Source organism: Aegilops tauschii, chromosome 6 (assembly GCF_002575655.3).
Source record: "Aegilops tauschii subsp. strangulata cultivar AL8/78 chromosome 6, Aet v6.0, whole genome shotgun sequence".
NCBI classification, from domain to species: Eukaryota; Viridiplantae; Streptophyta; class Magnoliopsida; order Poales; family Poaceae; genus Aegilops; species Aegilops tauschii.
This window is the reverse complement of record NC_053040.3, coordinates 72,121,985-72,127,854: the sequence shown is the minus strand read 5'-3', so window position 1 is coordinate 72,127,854 and position 5,870 is coordinate 72,121,985. Positions and strand designations below refer to the sequence as shown.

Genomic DNA, 5,870 nt, shown 5'->3' with positions numbered 1-5,870 from the left:
TCTAGAGATTTCAATATGGAATATATAGACGTAGTTTAGAGTGTAGTTCACTCAATTTTCTCCGTATGTAGTCTATTTTGGAATCTCTAGAAAGACTTATATTTAGGAACGGAGGGAATATAAAATTGTGGTGTGTTCTGAATAAATTCATGTGGTTTTTCGTAAAAGAAATTCAAGTAAACGTAATACTAGTAAATAACTGTGCTTTGCAAATGCTTGGGTTTTCTTGCTAGTTTTTTATTCTAATTTTATATTTCTCTGATAAATAACTTGTATTGCGTTTACCGAATTGTCAGTATAGGGACCCACGTGTCCTGCTATCCCTAAGAGAGGGGGTAGTTTGCATGATAAACGTATATGTCTAGCTAGACTTCATCAAGCAGAACGAAAAGGCAAATAACGAAATAACACTGCAGAATATAAGTGCAAAGCAAGAAAGTAAAAGAAGAAGAAAAAGGATGCTAGCTGCCTGAAAGAGCGAGCACAGCGGCACATGGAATCATGCATGTGTGCCAGTTTCCTGAATTGTGAAACGTCAATAACTGGCAGCAGCGAGGTGAAAGAGACTAGTGGTTGGTTGGCGTCTCTCCTTTGAACGTACGTACGGTCCATCTTTACTCCGGACTGACTTATAGGTGAGAGGAGCATCACTGAAAATTGGTTGATTTGGTCGCTAATTAAGCTTGGCTAGCACTAACAGTCCGATGTAGCATCAATGACCATGCATCCATGTCTATCATATCCAGCTAGCCATAGCTTACACGGAATATCCGCATTTTTTGTGCGCCGCATGAAAATTGTGCTTCATCTGAGAAGCAACACTCACATATGTGCAAATTGTAGGGGACGCGTGACAATTCGATGCTGATGAGCTGGGTGCACATGCATCTCTCTCTGCCCGCTGAAGGCCCATTTCCGGAAGCCACACCACTCCACGCGCAGGAGGAACTTGCTCGGATGCTTCCCCCCGTCCTAGCTAGCTAGCTGCGGCTACACTAGTCAGATTTCACGCCCAGCAATTAACCCAGCGGATACAAATCCAGCAAGTAAAGTACGTATAAAGCAGTAGCGCATTGAAATGACATATGGTTACATAGAATGGAAACCCTTCATCACAGCGTGTACGTCAAGTTATATAGTATGCGCACAGCCACAAGTCCGGTTCAGACTTCAGAGTAACCAAAGTACCAAACTGCTGCCGTAGTTACAGCATTGAATCAAGCTTACAAGGAGTACTACTAGATAGATAACTACACATCACACGACATGTCCATCTCTTATTATTTGTTCACAAGAGCAACATATAGGTACTAGTAGCTGGGAAACAGAAGCACTCCTGCATGTGCTAGTAGTATAGTAGCAGTACTCGATCTCCATCATCGTGTTGGCTTGCTGCTACCGGTTCGAAGTTCTTCCTGTGCACCTGGCCAGTAAATGATGAAACTGTGTTAAGATCAATATAATGGTGAGCAGATTGTGGTGACAACTAAACGGTGTATTGAAATAAACCACACGACATGATTCAAACAGCTAGCTGTTCCAAGATGACAAATTAGGTTTACAGTAATATTCTGCTCTAGATATCTCAGTACAGACATGGAAATATATTCTGGAGGGACCTCTAGCGCTGCAAGAGACCCTTCATGAGCTTAAGCGCACACACGAACCAGCGATTCTACTTAAACTAGACTTTGAGAAGGCCTACGACAGAATTAATTGGGACTTCCTCAGGCAGATCCTCACCAGCCGAGGATTCTCGCCGGTATGGGTGCACCGAGTCTTGCAATTGGTCTCGGGGGGCCAAACTGCGGTCTCGGTGAATGGAGAAGTAGGGCACTTCTTCAGGAACAAGCGTGGCTTACGCCAAGGCGACCCCATGTCGCCGCTCTTGTTCAACTTCGTCGCTGATGCGTTGGCAGCGATGCTGCGGAAAGCAACGGAGGCAGGACACATTAAAGGGGTGTTGGGACACCTCATCCCAGGGGGGATTTCGCACCTGCAATACGCAGACGATACGCTATTGCTGTTTCAGCCCGACCTCCATAGTGTGGCTACGGTCAAAGCCTTACTGATTAGCTTCGAGCTTATGTCAGGGCTTAAGATCAACTTTCACAAGTGTGAAGTGATGCCCATGGGATTGGAGGCGGATGAAGGTAGACACATCGCGGACCTGCTCAATTGCAAACTTGGCAATATGCCGTTTACCTACCTAGGTCTCCCATTGGATGCCAAACGCATCAAGATCGACGGGTGGGCGCCGCTCTGGACCAAGGTGGGAGAGCGGGTCAGTCCGTGGAGGGGGAAGTTCCTCTCCTCTGCAGCTAGGTTAGTGCTCACGAACGCGAGCCTCTCCTCGCTGCCGCAATTCGCAATGGGTTTGTTCCTCCTGGCGGAAGGGGTACACGCCAAGATGGACACACCGCGGTCCCGTTTCTTTTGGGAAGGCTCGGGACCAAAACGCAAGTACCACATGGTCAAGTGGGCTGCGGTGTGCCGCCCCAAGGATCTGGGAGGGCTTGGGATCACAAACACCAGAATCCAGAACGTTGCACTCTTGTGCAAATGGATCTGGAAACTCTCGCAGGGAGCGACGGGTCTATGGGTTGATCTGCTGCGGGCCAAGTACTTCCCGAACGGGAATTTTTTCGAGGGCGTGGCGAGGGGATCTCCTTTCTGGAACGATCTTCAAGCGGTACGGCCAGCTTTCGCTCTGGGAGCCAGGTTCTCCATTGGTAATGGACGCTCGGCTCGCTTCTGGCTGGATCACTGGGTGGGAGCCCATCCCCTTTGGGTCGACTTCCAGAACCTCTATACCCTGGCTGTCAACCCGGAGATCTCAGTGGCCACGGCGCTTGCCTCTTCCCCTCCGGCATTGCATTTCCGGAGAGAGTTATCGCAAGTAGAACAAGCACACCTAACGGAATTGCTTGATACCATTGCGCCGGTCACGCTGTCGCCGACGGTGGACACAGTCACCTGGGCCCTCACCCCGTCTGGCAAGTTTTCGGTCAAGTCCCTTTACCGTAAACTGTGCCAGGGCCCATCCTTCCAGGTGCCAAAGGGCTTGTGGAACGCGCGCCTTCCGCTCAGGATTAAGGTGTTTTTCTGGCAACTGTTCCGCAATAGACTGCCCACTTCGGCTAATGTCGCCAAACGCAATGGGCCGTCGACTGGTCTGTGTGCGATATGTAACGTCCTGGAGGACGCGACCCATGTTTTCTTCCAATGTCCTCTGGCACGTTTTGCTTGGAGCGCCGTCCGTGCAGCAGCCAACTCCTCCTGGGATCCCCGGTCAGCGTCTGACCTCGCAACCATACTAGGCTCGTTTCACGGTGGCAACAACCGAGTGCTCTGGAGCTGTTTCGGCGCCTTGACCTGGGCAGTCTGGCTCACTAGGAACAAACTTGCTATCGAGGGTATCTTCCCATCTCACCCTGCTAACATTATCTACAAATGCAACCTTCTTCTGCAGCAGTGGAGTCCATTGGCGAAGCGCAAGGATGCTGAAAAACTGAATCTCGCCCAAGACCGCCTTCGTCAGATCTACGTTTTGGCTAGGGAGCCATCTGCCACCTCTGCGCCGTGAAGTGGCCCTTTTGTCTTGCGAGCGAGCCTGCGTGCTCTATGCTCTGCCTCCGGGCCTGTATTTTGCCTTTGCTACTGCTGGCCTGGTCTAGACTTGTGCGCCTCCGAGCCGTCGTGGTCTGAGCCTCCGTGCTCTGGTTCGAAACTTATGTCTGAGCCTCCGAGCTCGTGTTCGAGGTCCTAACGTTGTCTGTTACGCTGCCTATGATGTGGGCTTTATTAATTTAAAGCCGGACGCTCCTAGCGTCTTCGTTCTAAAAAATATATATCCTCTACATTTATGTCTCCTTTGAGGTGATTCTATTCTTCACCAGTTTCTTTTTGTGGCTGTGAATCCTTTTTCATGCCTAGAATCTAAATGGCGTTTCAAGTGATACAAGAAAAACTATAGTGCAAAAATTAGAGGATTAATAAGGAGAAAAGTTATTAATACTAGTCTACCAACCTCTACCATTAGTAGAAACGTCGCTTTATCTTCTATACTAGCTAAAAACAGATGAAAACATTGCAACAGGGTGCATCAACTGATAATTTAGTTCAAGAATAACACCGATGGTTGGTGATGAGGACAACTAAATTTTCAGTTCATACTAGCAAACAAGCAGAACCAACTGAAAATTAGTTTGGACTACTTGAACATTAGTTGCACAATCTTCTACCAATTTGTTGGTACAAAGTCACAAAAAGTTCAGATACTATACTTTGAGGAAGGGGAAGGGGGTATGTTGATGTGTGGCATAAACACAGGTTAATTACCTGAGGGAGCGATGCTGCGCTACTCTGCCACCACGTCAATTGCTGACCTGTGATTCATCCTCCACAGCGCCTGTGCAGCACGGATGTAAAGCGGATGAAAAATAGGTGCGCGAAGAACACAGCCGCAACGCCTAGAATCTCAGAGATCTGTGGAGACTGAAGATTCAGAGAGATGATTGCAAGCAAAAACGCTGCAACCAAGATTAGCGGCGACGTTGACTGAAGGCCTTGGGGGAGCGTTTTATGGTGAACTCCAGGCAGTGGAGCTCTCGCTCTGGCAACCGTGCGTGTGAAAAATGCTGAATACTGTTTTTTTTAAACGGTCCAGAAGGACCTCGAACAGCTGCCTTAAGATTTGCATTGCCGGAAAGCTGAGAAAGGACCCCAATGGAATGCAAAATTACAACTCAGTCCAAAACCTTTAAAGAAAAGACCCTCGACGCAAGATGAAGATTGCAATGTGAACCATTATCCACCATCATCAAGCTTCATCAGTATACCAACACCACCCCTCACCGGGGACAAACAACTTGCAAGGGGATCTCGTTGTTGCTTTGTCGTTGACTGGAAGGAGAAGAGACGGACGTTGGGACGAAACCAGACCTGCCTCCCTTTCGACATCATTGAAGGGAGGAAAAGGGCCGCCCTTCAATCAGAACAATCAGCAGCGGAGCAGCCTAAGCTGTTGTAAGAAGCCACTAAAGATGAGCACCAAGTGCTCCAGATCAAGCACTAGAAACTAGTCTCCGACGCGGCAATCAAACGAAAAAAGGAAGGAACTCACCGTCATCTCCTCCTTCTCCACCTTGGCGGCCTAGAAGACATGGAGTGGGTGCATCCATATAAATCGGATTTGATGTCCACGAAGCTTATTAAAGGATATATTACTAGATCCGCCGCCTGACGTCGGCTTCCACCGTGGTAGACGAGCTTGGGGGTGGAATCTATCCATTGGAAGCTGCTCATAAGCAGCCGTGTGAAGTTCACTCCACACCGCACAGGTCGCCTAATCGGCAAGACACAAGCTACTCCTACTATATACATGACCGCAATGTGCGCTTCTCCCTCCTCTACTCCGACAATCGCCTCCGCCGGCTAAGAAAGGGGATCGGGCCGGGCCAATCCCACAAGAGACTCTCAAGGTAGAGCGGTGAGGGAGATGAGATGAGAAAGGGGGGAAATCTATATATGTAAGATTATGAATACTCAAATAAGTGGTAATTAGGTTTATATATTCAGTAATGTCTTTTCCTAACTCCTTCAAGAAAAAACGGTTTGAGTGAGAACATTCAGAATCTTCAACTAAAAATTTCTCATATTTCAGATAGAACAAAGTGATTGCAATGATAGATTTGATATATTGTTGCACCACCCTGTTCGTAAATTCACCTATCTGCAGTTAACATGGCGCATTGCGTTTTAATGGCATGTTACATGCATGACATTGTTGCTATGCACAAATCTCATCTTCCATAACAGGAGACGACTATAGCCAGAGACACCATGTAAACGAAGTGCAAGTGATTGGC

General features: G+C 48.0%; 1 long non-coding RNA gene across 1 annotated transcript; it reads right to left on the bottom strand.

Annotated features, from left to right (window-relative positions):
* Positions 1 to 1,089: 1,089 nt before the first annotated feature.
* Positions 1,090 to 5,119, bottom strand: LOC120967373 (uncharacterized). Its single transcript, XR_005761174.3, has 2 exons — positions 4,342 to 5,119; positions 1,090 to 1,423 (listed from the first exon to the last, which is right to left on the bottom strand). It is a non-coding gene; the product is annotated as an uncharacterized lncRNA (long non-coding RNA).
* Between the last annotated feature and the right edge of the window lie 751 nt (positions 5,120 to 5,870).